The following is a 15,533-nucleotide window of genomic DNA, read 5'->3' as shown; positions in this document are numbered from 1 at the left end:
CTTACCCGGTCCCGAGTAAGATGTCTGGTGCCTTGAGATAGGCAATGTCCAAGGAAAATTACTGAAGGTTGGCAGAATTGGAGTTTGATGAGCGAGGCTTTGCATCCTTGTTCTGCCAAATAGCAAAGGAGACTAATTGAGCAATTTTCAGTAGTGGGTATATCAGCTCCACAGAGTAACAAATCATCCACATACTGGAGCAGAACAACTTCTGGGTGCTCGGCTTGCCATGGATCAAGGATGGTACCCATGGCCTTCGCAAATTGACTTGGAGAATTTTGTGCCCCTTGGGGCATGACAGTCCAGGTATACTGTTGCATCACATGAGTGAAAGCAAACAGGTATTGACAGGAAGGGTCCAGGGGGACACTGAAAAAGGCATTGGCCAGGTCAATGACTGTGAAGAATTTTGCAGATGGTGGGACTCCAGAGAGCAGAGTATGGGGATTTGGTACAAGAGGGGTATCCAGGACGGTAGCTTCATTGACAGCACGGAGATCCTGGACCATCCTGTACTTCTCTGGCTCACCCTTTGGAGTTTTCTTTTTCACAGGAAATAATGGGGTGTTGCATTCAGATTTACATTTTACCAGGGCACCCTTCTCTAAGAGTGCCTTGATGTGGATAGAAATGGCAGCAGACTGTGCTGGTTTTAAGGGATATTGTGGTTTTCTTGGTAGCTTAGCTCCTGGAATGAGCTTTACCATCACAGGGGGAACATTCAGGTGACCTATGTCCTCTGGGCCTGAGGACCATAACTTGGCGGGCACCTGTGTTTTTAATTCCTCTGGGAAATTAGACCTTAATTCTGCTGCTTCCTCACGGGGCTTTTCTAAATGCAGCATCAGAGGCAAGGAGCACAGGGCTGAAGTGTCTGATACAGATAGAGGTGTAAACATTTCTACCTGCCCATCCGGGGTAAAGGTGATGGATGCTTGCAGGCGTGAGAGAACATCAGCACCTAACAGGTTAATTGGGCATGTGGAGGATACTACAAAGCGAGCGAGCAGGCTAGAACCAACTCGTAGTGGAGTTGTTAGAGGGCTATGTCTCGGCTGGCCATCCACTCCAACACAAGAGACATCAATATTTGACAGAAAAGATGGGTCTGGCAGGTCTTGTTCTCGCAGAACACTACGGGCTGCACCTGTGTCAACAAGGAATGTGGTAGGGTGGCCTTCAATGGGCAAAGTCACTGTGGCAAGTGGCCCCCCTTTATCCCCTGGAGACACTGCCATTACAGGGGTTACAGACACAGGCTTGCCAGCTTCCTAGTCATCTGGTTCTTCAACAATTGGAACCTTTTTCTCGGTCTTGGGGCCTGGGGCAGGCTTGGAGAACTTTTTGGGTGCCCCTGGTTCCCTTTTAGGTTCCGGACAGTCACTTCTGTAGTGTCCCTGAGCCCCACAATTAAAACAAATTACATCCTCTAACTTGACTCCCTTGGTGCCAGAGGTGATGGGGGTAGCGCGGGCCACCATGAGGGGAGCTGGATTGGGTCTCCTTGGGGTCTGAACAGATTCCAAACCTCTAGCAACTAAAAGCAGGGTATCCAGGGGGACAACCTTATATTCAGGGCGTGCAGCAATGATTCCCTTACGTATAGAGTCTTTAACACCCTGGACAAACGCACCTGACAGCATTTGTGAATGAATTTTGTCAGTAAGATCAAATCCTAAATCTGTAAACATTTGATACAGTCTTGCATGGAACCTTTCTACTGATTCTCCTTTATCTTGAATAACATCAGTGAGGCCAGCAGCCTGATCTGCAAGTTTGTCTTTAGCCCATTCTCTTAATTGGGTGCAAAAGGTTACCCCGGAGGGGTAATCAACATCACTGGAAAGCAGATCTGTACTGAGGTGACGGGCCATACTCGGCCAGTATGCATCCCCTGCTTTAATAGCACAAATGCTCAGCAAATCACGCCATGCGGCGGAGTAGGTCTTTTGAATTTGAACTATCCCTCGGTAGAAAGGCATAGGCTGTTTTTCTGGGTCAGGGAGTGTGGCGAAACCAGCTTCGCCACTGTGAACTGGAGAGGCCTGGCTGCTAGCCTCCTGCCCTGCGACTACGGCCCATGGACATATTGCTCTATAAACACTATATTTGGGCATGTAATAATTTATATTGCTGCTACTGGCCCTTTAAAATCAGCGATGGACATATTGGGACTTTTGGGACTAATGTCCCTTTAAGACTTTGTAACATATCACAGTAATACTGTCTTAAATATTATGTAGGTATTTATGTGTTCAGTTAAACTGGGGATATGTAAAATGTGTGTCTTATGTGTTAAATGTATCAGTATGTAATTTTATGTCTTTTACTGTCTTTTTGCAACCATGTGGTTAATGGAGTCTGACTCTAGTCCTAGATAATTGGATTACTTCTCCAATTATCTCCAGGGCAGAAGGGAGGAAGCCGGGATGCATTGTGGGGGATGTTTTACTTCTGTTTGGGCCAGATTGTGCCATGCTGCAAGCCAAGGCCCAAAAGATACTTTTAGTAACTTTTAAACCCCTGGTCGGATCCATGCCATTTTTTAATATGTTGTTCCCCTGAATGGATTGATTGTGGATATGTATTTTTATGTGAATGTGATGTATGGTTTTAAAGTTATGAAAGTTGTGTAAAAGTATATTTTACTCTGTATGCATAATGGGATTATGTGTCACACTAAGGGGAGGGGATGTGTGGGAGGTAACATCTATGTCATTGGTTCTTTTATGCCTCCCCCTGGGTGTGGCCTGTATGTGTGAGTTGGAAATAAAAGCCAGACTGGGGGTCCCAGTCTAGAGTTCTTGCTTAACCCTCAAAGCGATGTGTCGTCTCGGTCTTTGGGGGAATGGGATTGTATGCTGACTGCCAAGAGTGTAAGCCGATGTCTGCTTTTCTTGTTCAGCTGTTCCAGTGTTCGTGTGGTTCCAGTCGGGAGAATGGTGTTTGCAGTAGCTGCCTGTGCATCTGGAAAGGGGATTATCGCCTAAACTGGGTTTTATCCTCTTGTAAGTGAAACGGTCCGTTACAATTGGTGGCAAGCGGCGGGATCGTTCCTACAACCAGAGGGACAGCTACAGACAACACCAATTCCTTGGAGTTACAAATTGAGGGCAACGTTAGCATTCGTGCAGCGCCCCTGGCAGCAGAGGGATCCAGCGACTTGGAGCAGACAAGTATGGAAGGCTCTGACGCTGAAGATGATTTTATGGCCAAGGTGAGGCAGCAAGTGGCCCAGTATGGGGGTTATATATCCATGGACACATTCCAGGGGATCTGGAACCAGGTCATGGCTGAGCAAAACTCAAAGATGGACGAAGAGTATGATGAGCAGGAAGAGTGGTACAGCAGCAGAGTAGAGGCTGCATCCGAGGAGGTTAGCCGCCCCCCCCCGAGGCGGCAGGAAGAACCCGAAGTAGGGGTCCTCATAGATTGGTCCTGTGAGGAACCACAACAGGCAGGTGGAGATGGGACCGAGGTCTCTCTACCGGCCCTACAGGGATGCTGGGCAGTCGGCCCAGATCCCCAGCGGCAGTGTGTCACCCAGGGAGCTGATGGTGTCGTCCATCCTCCCCAGCGTCAGAGTAAGTCCCAGGGAGCTAAAGGTGTCGTCCTTCCTCCCCAGCGGCAGTGTGTGTCCCAGGGAGATGAAGGTGTCGTCCTTCCTCCCCAGCGGCAGGCTGAGTTACAGGGGGCAGAGGTTGTTGTTCCTGCCCCCCAGCAGAAAAGTGATATGCCAGGAAGGCAGTGTGAAGTAAAGGGAGAGGAGAGCAGCGTCCTCCCTCCCCAGCGGCAGTGTGTGTCTCCGGGAGCTGATGGTGTCGTCCATCCTCCCCAGCGGCAGGCTGAGTTACAGGGGGCAGAGGTTGTTGTTCCTGCCCCCCAGCAACAAAGTGATGTGCCAGGAAGGCAGTGTGAGGTGAAGATAGAGGAGAGCAGCGTCCTCCCTCCCCAGCGGCAGTGTGTACCTCAGGGAGCAGAAGGTGCAATCCTTCCTCCCCAGCGGCAGTGTGTACCCCAGGGAGCTGATGGTGTCGTCCTTCCTCCCCAGCGGCAGTGTGTACCCCAGGGAGCAGAAGGTGCCATCCTTTCTCCCCAGCGGCAGTTTGCCATCCAGAGAGAGGAACTTGTTACACCCTCTCTCCCACGGCAACCTAACCCACCAAGGGGAGATGTTAAGCCCCACAACTGTGCAGATGGGACCGTAGTCTCTGCACTTACAGCACAAGGGATAGGGCCGGTCGGTCCTGTTCCCCAGCCTCAGTGTGATGGATCCAAAGGGGAGACAGTCGGTCTCCCCCTCCGGCAGTCGAGCTGTGCACCTAAAGGGGAGACAGCCAGTCTCCAGCAACCAGGCGCCCATCAGACTACTCCCGTGGTAGTGCTGGCAACAGGACAGAGTACCGCTGGTCTCTGCCCCCTCAGCAACCCACCAAGGCAGCCTACCCGTCTCCCACCCAGCAGTGGTGAAACACCAGAACTTGGACAAAATCCTTCCTCACCCAGATGTAGTAACCGGTTAGTGTAGGTGGGCTGCTCTGTTATTTCTGTTTCGTGGGTGGGTTGCTGGACTAACCAGGGCACTGACCGGCAGAAAGTCAGGTACCCTGTTAGTCTAATTGGCAAAGGGGAGAAATGTGGCGAAACCAGCTTCGCCACTGTGAACTGGAGAGGCCTGGCTGCTAGCCTCCTGCCCTGCGACTACGGCCCATGGACATATTGCTCTATAAACACTATATTTGGGCATGTAATAATTTATATTGCTGCTACTGGCCCTTTAAAATCAGCGATGGACATATTGGGACTTTTGGGACTAATGTCCCTTTAAGACTTTGTAACATATCACAGTAATACTGTCTTAAATATTATGTAGGTATTTATGTGTTCAGTTAAACTGGGGATATGTAAAATGTGTGTCTTATGTGTTAAATGTATCAGTATGTAATTTTATGTCTTTTACTGTCTTTTTGCAACCATGTGGTTAATGGAGTCTGACTCTAGTCCTAGATAATTGGATTACTTCTCCAATTATCTCCAGGGCAGAAGGGAGGAAGCCGGGATGCATTGTGGGGGATGTTTTACTTCTGTTTGGGCCAGATTGTGCCATGCTGCAAGCCAAGGCCCAAAAGATACTTTTAGTAACTTTTAAACCCCTGGTCGGATCCATGCCATTTTTTAATATGTTGTTCCCCTGAATGGATTGATTGTGGATATGTATTTTTATGTGAATGTGATGTATGGTTTTAAAGTTATGAAAGTTGTGTAAAAGTATATTTTACTCTGTATGCATAATGGGATTATGTGTCACACTAAGGGGAGGGGATGTGTGGGAGGTAACATCTATGTCATTGGTTCTTTTATGCCTCCCCCTGGGTGTGGCCTGTATGTGTGAGTTGGAAATAAAAGCCAGACTGGGGGTCCCAGTCTAGAGTTCTTGCTTAACCCTCAAAGCGATGTGTCGTCTCGGTCTTTGGGGGAATGGGATTGTATGCTGACTGCCAAGAGTGTAAGCCGATGTCTGCTTTTCTTGTTCAGCTGTTCCAGTGTTCGTGTGGTTCCAGTCGGGAGAATGGTGTTTGCAGTAGCTGCCTGTGCATCTGGAAAGGGGATTATCGCCTAAACTGGGTTTTATCCTCTTGTAAGTGAAACGGTCCGTTACAGGGAGCGATTTCATTAATGCGCTAGCTTGAGTGGGGTTAAAGGCAACATATTTAGGAGGGGTCCGTTCACCCCGGCCCTTGTGTCCAAAGGGATCATCGATGGAACGATGAGTTGAGGCTCCTGCAGCGGCTCCTGCAGCCTCCGACGAGTCCTGGGATGAACTATCCTCATCTCTCTCATCTAATTCTATGATCTGAGCTTTCTTTCGTGCAGGGCCCGGGTAAGGTGACAGGACCGGAGGATGAGCGGGGGTCCCAGATGCGGGGGTGGCTAGCGAGTCATAACCGGGGGATAGGTAGTCACCGGGAATTACCGGCATCAGGGCTGTACTGGGGGCCGCCATATTAGTGGCCGGAAAGGGTATTGTATTAGGGTTAAGGGAAGAAGTGGCGGCCATGTTGGATGTGGGCACATCCGGGGCAGACTGTGTCGGACTGGGCATGACCGGAACCTGGGGAGTGGCTTGGGGAAGGGGTAGTGGATATCCGGGATAGGGCAGGGCCATGGGATACGGGAAGGGGTAGGGCCAGGCTGGGGAGGGGAAGGAGGTGGGGTATTGGACTGGGGTGGAGATGGGCGGGGACGGAGAGGGATTGGTAGGGGTGGGTGTAGAGGGAGGAGCTGGGGCGAGGGTGGAAGAGGTGGTTAGCTGGGCGGATGAGGAGCGGAGGGGATCATGAACGGAGAGGGAGCGTAGGGAAGGAATGGCAGATGAAATGTTAGGGGAAGGTACAGTAGGTAGCGTAGGGATGGATGAGGATGATGGGAATGTTAGAGACGGGGAAGGGGAAAAGAAAGATCCGTCAGAATTCAGGACCGGGCAGACAGGGGAGGTGATGGGAAGGGTATTGGGAGGATTAGGAGTGGGGAACATAGTCAGCTGACTATCACTTATAGCTGATTGAACCTTGGGGATAAATATCCCCTGGGCGCCATTTTGGGGCGCTGGCTGAGGGTAAACCCCAGTAACACAATTATTATGATACACAAACAATTTCACACCTTTGTGATTTATTTCTTCCTCAACCCAACCTTCTAGCTGAATAGCCTTCGCTACTCTGTACCATGCTTCAGCAGTCTTTAATAAACCATTATCTGTAAGCTTGCCTTTCATTTCTGCCAGTAACTTACGCCAACTTTCTGGTTGCAATCTTCCACCCGTTGGTACATTAATTTTACATACTTTTGCAATCTTTACAACACCTTTAACCATCTCCTCACCCTCTCTGTTTTCTACCAAATCACATGCTAACCAGCCCTTACTGGGCTTACCTAAATCCTGCCCCATAATCCCCCTACCCCTATACCAGCGTCCTAGATATAGAGAGAGAGAGGGAAAACTGAACAAGAACGTCTACAATGCTCGACTGCCACCTGAGAACCGTGGGACTTTCTCAGATGCGTCTTCCCAAAACGTAGACTAGTCACTGAATCCGCCTACCCGGGGTGGTAGACACGGATTGGAGCGAGGTGAGAAGTGTGTGACCAATCACTTCTCTTTTAAGAGGAATGGGAGTGGATAGTATAATAATATAGGAAGTACAGAAAAGATGAAAGGCAAGGAAAATCCTTAGAGACAGACACAGGAGTTCATAAGACTCCTATTAAACAAACAGGGCAACAATACAGTTGAAATACAATGCATGCATTACAGTTCGAATGAAATCAACAATAATCCCTTTCCTTTTTCATGTGCTTACTCCAAAGTCACCTCCCTCAACCTCGTAGTGTCCCCGCTCGGAGAATGACTTCCTCAAGTCTCACTACCAGCGGCCAAGGATAACAGCTAACACCGGTCCGAAATCCTTTCTAGCCTCCCTCGTTACAGCAGTCCACTTAAAGTGGCCGCGCCACCCTCACTCCCGTAGTGCCCCTATAAAACCCACTTTATAAGTCTCACTACCACGTGATGCGGAAAACAAGCAATGCCTGCCTGAATCCCCCCCAGGAAACTGAGTCCCCTGCCACAAGGCTAAGTCTCCTACCACAATTAAATAATCAGTGGACCTTCAACTCAACTAGAGCCGAAGGGTCCGGGTCAGGACGTCCCCAACTCAACTAGAGTTGGATGGTCCGGGTCAGGACGTCCCCAACTCAACTAGAGTTGGATGGTCCGGGTCAGGACGTCCCCAACTCAACTAGAGCTGGATGGTCCGGGTCAGGACGTCCCCAACTCAACTAGAGCTGGATGGTCCGGGTCAGGACGTCCCCAACTCAACTAGAGCTGGATGGTCCGGGTCAGGACGTCCCCAACTCAACTAGAGTTGGATGGTCCGGGTCAGGACGTCCCCAACTCAACTAGAGCTGGATGGTCCGGGTCAGGACGTCCCCAACTCAACTAGAGTTGGATGGTCCGGGTCAGGACGTCCCCAACTCAACTAGAGCTGGATGGTCCGGGTCAGGACGTCCCCAACTCAACTAGAGCTGGATGGTCCGGGTCAGGACGTCCCCAACTCAACTAGAGCTGGATGGTCCGAAAGCGCACAGTGAAGCTAGCTAGGCTATCAAAGTGACACAAAATTGGATCACAGGAAACTATGATGCTACACAGATCCCACAGTTCCACAAACTTCTTTTTCCATACAGCCACAGCCACGAGGCTCCTAAAAGAAGTAAACAGGCAACAGAAGACCCCCGGGAACACATCCACAGGTCAACCCCCCTTTATCCCAAAAGGGGTAAAATACAAACAGATAGACAGATATACTGAAGACCCAGGCAAATCCCCCCAGGTCCGCCCCCCCTTTATCCCAAAATGGGGAAACAGGCAAACAATTCAGACACACCCAGGCAACAGATAGACTAAAATGCAGGTAAACAAGTGAGTAACGAGGCACCGGGCAAGATATTACCTGTCTTTGATGTCCTCCCGGGAAGCAGTCACAGACACGTGGACGGGTCAATCAAAGGGGCCGGAACATACCGGTGGCTCTGCAGAAGTCTCTACCGTGTACCTGGAGGTGATCAATCTCCTTTCCTTCCCCCCGGATTCCTCCGTCCACCCTTGTCTTCCTTAGGACGGCTCACCGGCCGGACATAGCCCGATGCCCCACGTTGGGCGCCAAGTTGTTATGGTACTTTTTGAAAGTAAACCAAAATGTTCAAATGTCTATCTGTTCCTGTCCAAATCAATAAAATTAAATTGCGTATATACGCTGAAGTAATTAAGTCTGACACACAAGGTTCAGGTTAAAATAACTTCGAGAAAGTTTATTGGCAAGTGAAGTAAAAGCGGGCGCGCAGGCCCTTTTAAGAGGCATTTTGCGTCATCATTGATTATTAGAATATCAGCAAATAAACATCATCAATTGGATTAATTTGTTAAGTGTCGGGGTTAGTGTCTTACCTATTGGTTCAAAAAAATTAAGAGGTTAGTCCCGTGTCCACCCACCGGAGGTGGGATTATTCTGGACACGGGTGGGGATAAGGGGGTCCTGAGCGTCATTTTACACGGTCAATGATATCAGGCTTCATGTCCAGGTGCAAGGTCTCTTATGAATAGAACATTTCATTACTACTGTGTTCTCGTGGCCTTCAAACTATACTATCTTACAAGTCCTAAGGAGTAGCCGGCAAGTCTTAAGGAGTAGCCAGCACCTCCTGGTACTTGTCCTTGCAGGAAACACAGTCTTTGTCTACTGTACTAATTGGGTTGAGAAGTTCAGTCACGTAAGTTAGTTTTAAAATGAACAAGTTAAGTCATGAGAACAAAATGGAGGATTGAAGAAGTCAGGTTAGGAGGACAAAATGGAAGAAGAAGTCACAGTATAAAGTTAAAATGGAGTTAGTACAATAATTCAATACAAGTACAATAAAGATTTTTTAATAATTCCACATCACAGAGACATACAGAAACATACGTACAAGACATACAGACACATACATACATAAAGAGGCATACCGTCATACAGATACATACATACAGACAGGCATACAGAAAAATACATACTCACACACAAACTCACAGACACATACTCGAACACACACACACTGACAGACACACATACTCACATGCACACACACACTGACACACACACTGACAGACACACACTCACTGACAGACACACACTCACTCACACACTGACAGACACACACAAACTCAGACACATACTCGAACACACACACACTGACAGACACACACACTGACATACACACTCACACACACACACAGTAATTAATTATCTAAATTACATTTAAATTTCCCACCCAGCCTCCCTACCTGGAGTGCTGGCGTGGGTCTTTCATTGGTGGTCCAGTGGGGCTGCTGGGAGGCGTGCGGCTGAAGTTGATTAGGAGGCAGCGAGGGAGCTCTCTGATCTCTCTGACCGGCTCCCTCGCAGGCTGTTTTCTGATGCCGCGGGAGCCGGAATATGACGTCATACTCCGGCTCCCGCGGCATCAGCAAAAGGCGCGTGAGGGAGCCGGTCAGAGAGATCAGAGAGCTCCCTCGTCGCCTCCTAATCAACTTCAGCGCCGCTCCGGGGATCCAGGAGGTGACCAGGCAGGAGGGAGCACTTCCCTCCTGCCGGTCACTGGAATTTTGCGCCCCCAGAGCCGGTGCGCCCTAAGGCGGCCGCCTGTGCCACCTTATGGACGCGCCGGCCCTGAAATCGCTCCACATTAAAAGTTTATTTTACTCCTTGTGCTTTGTGACCTGTAACTACCAAAAAAAAACTTAAAATCCCAGACACATTATATATTCTGTAATTCAGAACAACTAAATTAATTTCTTTTTAATTACTTTCCGTAACCTGCACTAATTGTGCACACATTATTATTGCAAAAACTGTAAAAAAAACTTTTTTTGCATTTTTCAATAATAAATAAGCATTTATATATATATATATGTTACATCAAATTAAAGCCCTTTCTGTCCTTTAATAAACGGTATATAATATGCGTCGGTGCAATAAATTAGTAAAATGCAAATTGCAGTTGAACGCAAACAGCAGAAAATGCCGTTGTCATTAAGTGAAAGACAAGCTTTCGAAGCTCTGTCCGTAAGGGGTTAAATTGAGTCAGTAATACCCCATCCCGGCCGGTAGCCCCTCCCACATGTCATGACGTATTGTTATTTTCAATTACCGCTAGGCTTCCGCCCTTTCCGGTGACGTTGACCGGCGTCACAATAGTGGGCGGGGCTACTGTGACCAGTGAGTCTCGACATTGAGTGCGCAGAGGGGAAGGGGCGGGGCTCTAGCACGTGTCACTGTGTGTAGTCTCGTTGGTTCGCGCGCGCCTTCACGAGGACACGTCCGGTCTTCCCCCCTCCCCGCTCCTTAGCGGCCCCGCCCCTTTTTTCCACCTCCGGACAGGTTGCCGAATCGGAGCCCGAGGTCAGTTGATTGACGTGCCAGGCTGGCCAATCGCAGCGGGCGGGAGCGCGACCGGCAGCCAATGAGCGTCGCGGGGCGGTGGTGTAAGAGCGGGAGTGCGCGCGGTGAGTGAGGGTCGCTGAGCTCGGTTTGAGGTGATTCCCGCGAGACGCTGCACAGAGAGCCGGAGCCACAGGACCGCCGCCCCCTCCCGGCACCCAGCTATCCGAGCGGGCCGCGCCCCGGGCCTCCAGGTGAGACACTGACACCGGAACCGCTTAATCCTCCTCCCTACCGGCACCGCACGGGTTAACTAGCCCCCTTCCTCCTCCCAATACTGCACGGGCTAACCCCCCCAGGCCCTGATACCGGCACCGCACGGGTAACCTACTCCCCCCGATACCGGAACCGCTCGAAACTCCTCCCTACCGATACCGGGCTAACCCCCCCCGGACCCCGCACGGGTAACCCCCCCCCTCCGGGCCCCGCTCGGGTTATTCCCCCCCCCCCCCCATACCGCTCGGGTTGGTTCTCCCTCTCCCGGGGTCCGGCCTAGTCTCCCCCCTGACCGGGTCCATGGTGTCCGCCATGTGCTGGAGCTGCTCGCTCTGTTTACATGGAGTCAGTCGAATCCTCCCTGACCGGAAACTTTACCCAGCCTGGGCCTAGTGCTGGGACCCCAGCTCCCAACATGCTGTGCGAGACCCCCCCACTGGGACCCCAGCTCCCAACATGCTGTGCGAGACCCCCCCACTGGGACCCCAGCTCCCAACATGCTGTGCGAGACCCCCCCACTGGGACCCCAGCTCCCAACATGCTGTGCGAGACCCCCCCACTGGGACCCCAGCTCCCAACATGCTGTGCGAGACCCCCCCACTGGGACCCCAGCTCCCAACATGCTGTGCGAGACCCCCCCACTGGGACCCCAGCTCCCAACATGCTGTGCGAGACCCCCCCACTGGGACCCCAGCTCCCAACATGCTGTGCGAGACCCCCCCACTGGGACCCCAGCTCCCAACATGCTGTGCGAGACCCCCCCACTGGGACCCCAGCTCCCAACATGCTGTGCGAGAGCTCCCAACATGCTGTGCGAGACCCCCCCGCGGGGACCCCAGCTCCCAACATGCTGTGCGAGACCCCCCCACGGGGACCCCAGCTCCCAACATGCTGTGCGAGACCCCCCCACGGGGACCCCAGCTCCCAACATGCTGTGCGAGACCCCCCCACGGGGACCCCAGCTCCCAACATGCTGTGCGAGACCCCCCCACGGGGACCCCAGCTCCCAACATGCTGTGCGAGACCCCCCCACGGGGACCCCAGCTCCCAACATGCTGTGCGAGACCCCCCCACGGGGACCCCAGCTCCCAACATGCTGTGCGAGACCCCCCCACGGGGACCCCAGCTCCCAACATGCTGTGCGAGACCCCCCCACGGGGACCCCAGCTCCCAACATGCTGTGCGAGACCCCCCCACGGGGACCCCAGCTCCCAACATGCTGTGCGAGACCCCCCCACGGGGACCCCAGCTCCCAACATGCTGTGCGAGACCCCCCCACGGGGACCCCAGCTCCCAACATGCTGTGCGAGACCCCCCCACGGGGACCCCAGCTCCCAACATGCTGTGCGAGACCCCCCCACGGGGACCCCAGCTCCCAACATGCTGTGCGAGACCCCCCCACGGGGACCCCAGCTCCCAACATGCTGTGCGAGACCCCCCCACGGGGACCCCAGCTCCCAACATGCTGTGCGAGACCCCCCCACGGGGACCCCAGCTCCCAACATGCTGTGCGAGACCCCCCCACGGGGACCCCAGCTCCCAACATGCTGTGCGAGACCCCCCCACGGGGACCCCAGCTCCCAACATGCTGTGCGAGACCCCCCCACGGGGACCCCAGCTCCCAACATGCTGTGCGAGACCCCCCCACGGGGACCCCAGCTCCCAACATGCTGTGCGAGACCCCCCCACGGGGACCCCAGCTCCCAACATGCTGTGCGAGACCCCCCCACGGGGACCCCAGCTCCCGGCCTGCTGTGCGAGACCCCCCCACGGGGACCCCAGCTCCCGGCCTGCTGTGCGAGACCCCCCCCACGGGGACCCGAGCTCCCGGCCTGCTGTGCGAGACCCCCCCCACGGGGACCCGAGCTCCCGGCCTGCTGTGCGAGACCCCCCCCACGGGGACCCGAGCTCCCGGCCTGCTGTGCGAGACCCCCCCCACGGGGACCCGAGCTCCCGGCCTGCTGTGCGAGACCCCCCCCACGGGGACCCGAGCTCCCGGCCTGCTGTGCGAGACCCCCCCCACGGGGACCCGAGCTCCCGGCCTGCTGTGCGAGACCCCCCCCACGGGGACCCGAGCTCCCGGCCTGCTGTGCGAAACCCCGTCCTGCTGTGCGAGATCCCCTCCACTGGGACCCGTCCTGCTGTGCGAGACCCCCTCCACTGGGACCCGTCCTGCTGTGCGAGACCCCCCCCCACTGGGACCCGGCCTGCTGTGCGAGACCCCCCCCACTGGGACCCGGCCTGCTGTGCGAGACCCCCCCCACTGGGACCCGGCCTGCTGTGCGAGACCCCCCCCCCACTGGGACCCGGCCTGCTGTGCGAGACCCCCCCCCCCACTGGGACCCGGCCTGCTGTGCGAGACCCCCCCCCCCACTGGGACCCCGGCCTGCTGTGCGAGACCCCCCCCCCCACTGGGACCCCGGCCTGCTGTGCGAGACCCCCCCCCCCCACTGGGACCCCGGCCTGCTGTGCGAGACCCCCCCCCCCCCACTGGGACCCCGGCCTGCTGTGCGAGACCCCCCCCCCCACTGGGACCCCGGCCTGCTGTGCGAGATCCCCCCCCCCCCCACTGGGACCCCGGCCTGCTGTGCGAGATCCCCCCCCCCCCCACTGGGACCCCGGCCTGCTGTGCGAGATCACCCCCCCCCCACTGGGACCCCGGCCTGCTGTGCGAGACCCCCCCCACGGGGACCCCAGCTCCCAACATGCTGTGCGAGACCCCCCCCCCCCACTGGGACCCCGGCCTGCTGTGCGAGACCCCCCCCCCTCACTGGGACCCCGGCCTGCTGTGCGAGACCCCCCCCCCCCCCACTGGGACCCCGGCCTGCTGTGCGAGACCCCCCCCCCCCCCACTGGGACCCCGGCCTGCTGTGCGAGACCCCCCCCCCATGGGACCCCGGCCTGCTGTGCGAGACCCCCCCCCCCCATGGGACCCCGGCCTGCTGTGCGAGACCCCCCCCCCATGGGACCCCGGCCTGCTGTGCGAGACCCCCCCCCCATGGGACCCCGGCCTGCTGTGCCAGACCCCCCCCCCCCATGGGACCCCGGCCTGCTGTGCGAGACCCCCCCCCCCATGGGACCCCGGCCTGCTGTGCGAGACCCCCCCCCCCCCATGGGACCCCGGCCTGCTGTGCGAGACCAACCCCCCGGGCGCGCTGTGCGAAATCGCGTCCTGCCATATCCAACTTTTCAATACTCTGACATGGTCTGACCTGCTCTGCCACATGTGACCACTTTTCTAATGCTCCGGTCGTATGGGCACTAAAACTTCCATAATGTGGCACTACAACCTCTCAGAGCACTGCCAGACATATGGTGGATCCCCCCCCCTAGTAACGCTCTACCATATTATGCCACAATTCTATAATGCTCTGTGGCACTACAGCCCCCTAAATGCTCTGCCAAGCATATGGCGCAACAATCTCCGGTGCTGCTCTGCCAAGCATATGGTGTGATTTCCCTTGTAAAGCTCTGCCAGATGTATGGCGCTCCGGCTTCAATGGTAATGCTCTGCCAATTGTATGGCACGATAGCCCTGGTCATGCTCTGCCAAGCATATGGTGCACAACAGCCTCCAGTAATACTCTGCCAGCCATATGGTGCTCTGGCTTCCCTGGTATTGCTCTGCCTGTCATGGGGTGGTACACTTCTGGCACTTGTTGACAATCCCGAGTTGGTCATCACTAGACTGGTCCTGTAATATGAGCCTCTGCCGCTATTTAAATTCTAGTTTGATAAAGGCTGAGAACTGAGAAATTTCTTATCCAATAAACTTGCCATGAAGCTTATGTTGCTTTCTTTGTATTGTAAAATTCAGACTTCCTCTGGTTTGTCATCACTGGACCTTTCCTGAGTGCAACTCGGTAATGGCTATGATAACTGTAGCTGTCCAGGACATCTTTACATCGAAGCAAAGAGCTGCCTGAAAGGGTTACTCTAGTAACCTTTTTGGCTGCATATGCATTCATGTTTTTTTGTAACCTAGTTCAAGAGGTTTATTCAAACCGCGAGGACTCCTAAGGCCTTCAGTCGCTGGAATTGCAAATGTGGAAATTAGACAACTGCTTTTTATCAGTCATCTGTATTTTAATGCCATTCATTTGCTGAGCACATGAGCTGACCCTAATACTGTATGTAAACTATGGATTAGTAGTTTGATTTTGCTAATGTTCACGTCTGAGTCGGTACACACAACCTTCGACTCCCCAGTTTATTTAACTTTAGACTCCTTATGCTATGCGGGTATTTCATTTAAATGTGTATGTTGGTATATAATTCAAC

General features: G+C 53.9%; 1 protein-coding gene across 1 annotated transcript in view; it reads left to right on the top strand.

Annotated features, from left to right (window-relative positions):
* The first annotated feature begins 11,060 nt into the window (after positions 1-11,060).
* Positions 11,061-15,533, top strand: part of PAIP2B (poly(A) binding protein interacting protein 2B) — a 30,931-nt gene continuing 26,458 nt past the window's right edge. The window contains exon 1 of the mRNA XM_063457575.1: positions 11,061-11,230. The gene's annotated coding sequence lies outside the window, so the exon portion shown is untranslated. The remainder of the gene's footprint in view (positions 11,231-15,533) is intronic.

Source organism: Pelobates fuscus, chromosome 6 (genome assembly GCF_036172605.1).
Source record: "Pelobates fuscus isolate aPelFus1 chromosome 6, aPelFus1.pri, whole genome shotgun sequence".
In the NCBI taxonomy this organism is placed as follows: domain Eukaryota; kingdom Metazoa; phylum Chordata; class Amphibia; order Anura; family Pelobatidae; genus Pelobates; species Pelobates fuscus.
This window is presented reverse-complemented; position numbering and strand designations above follow the sequence as displayed.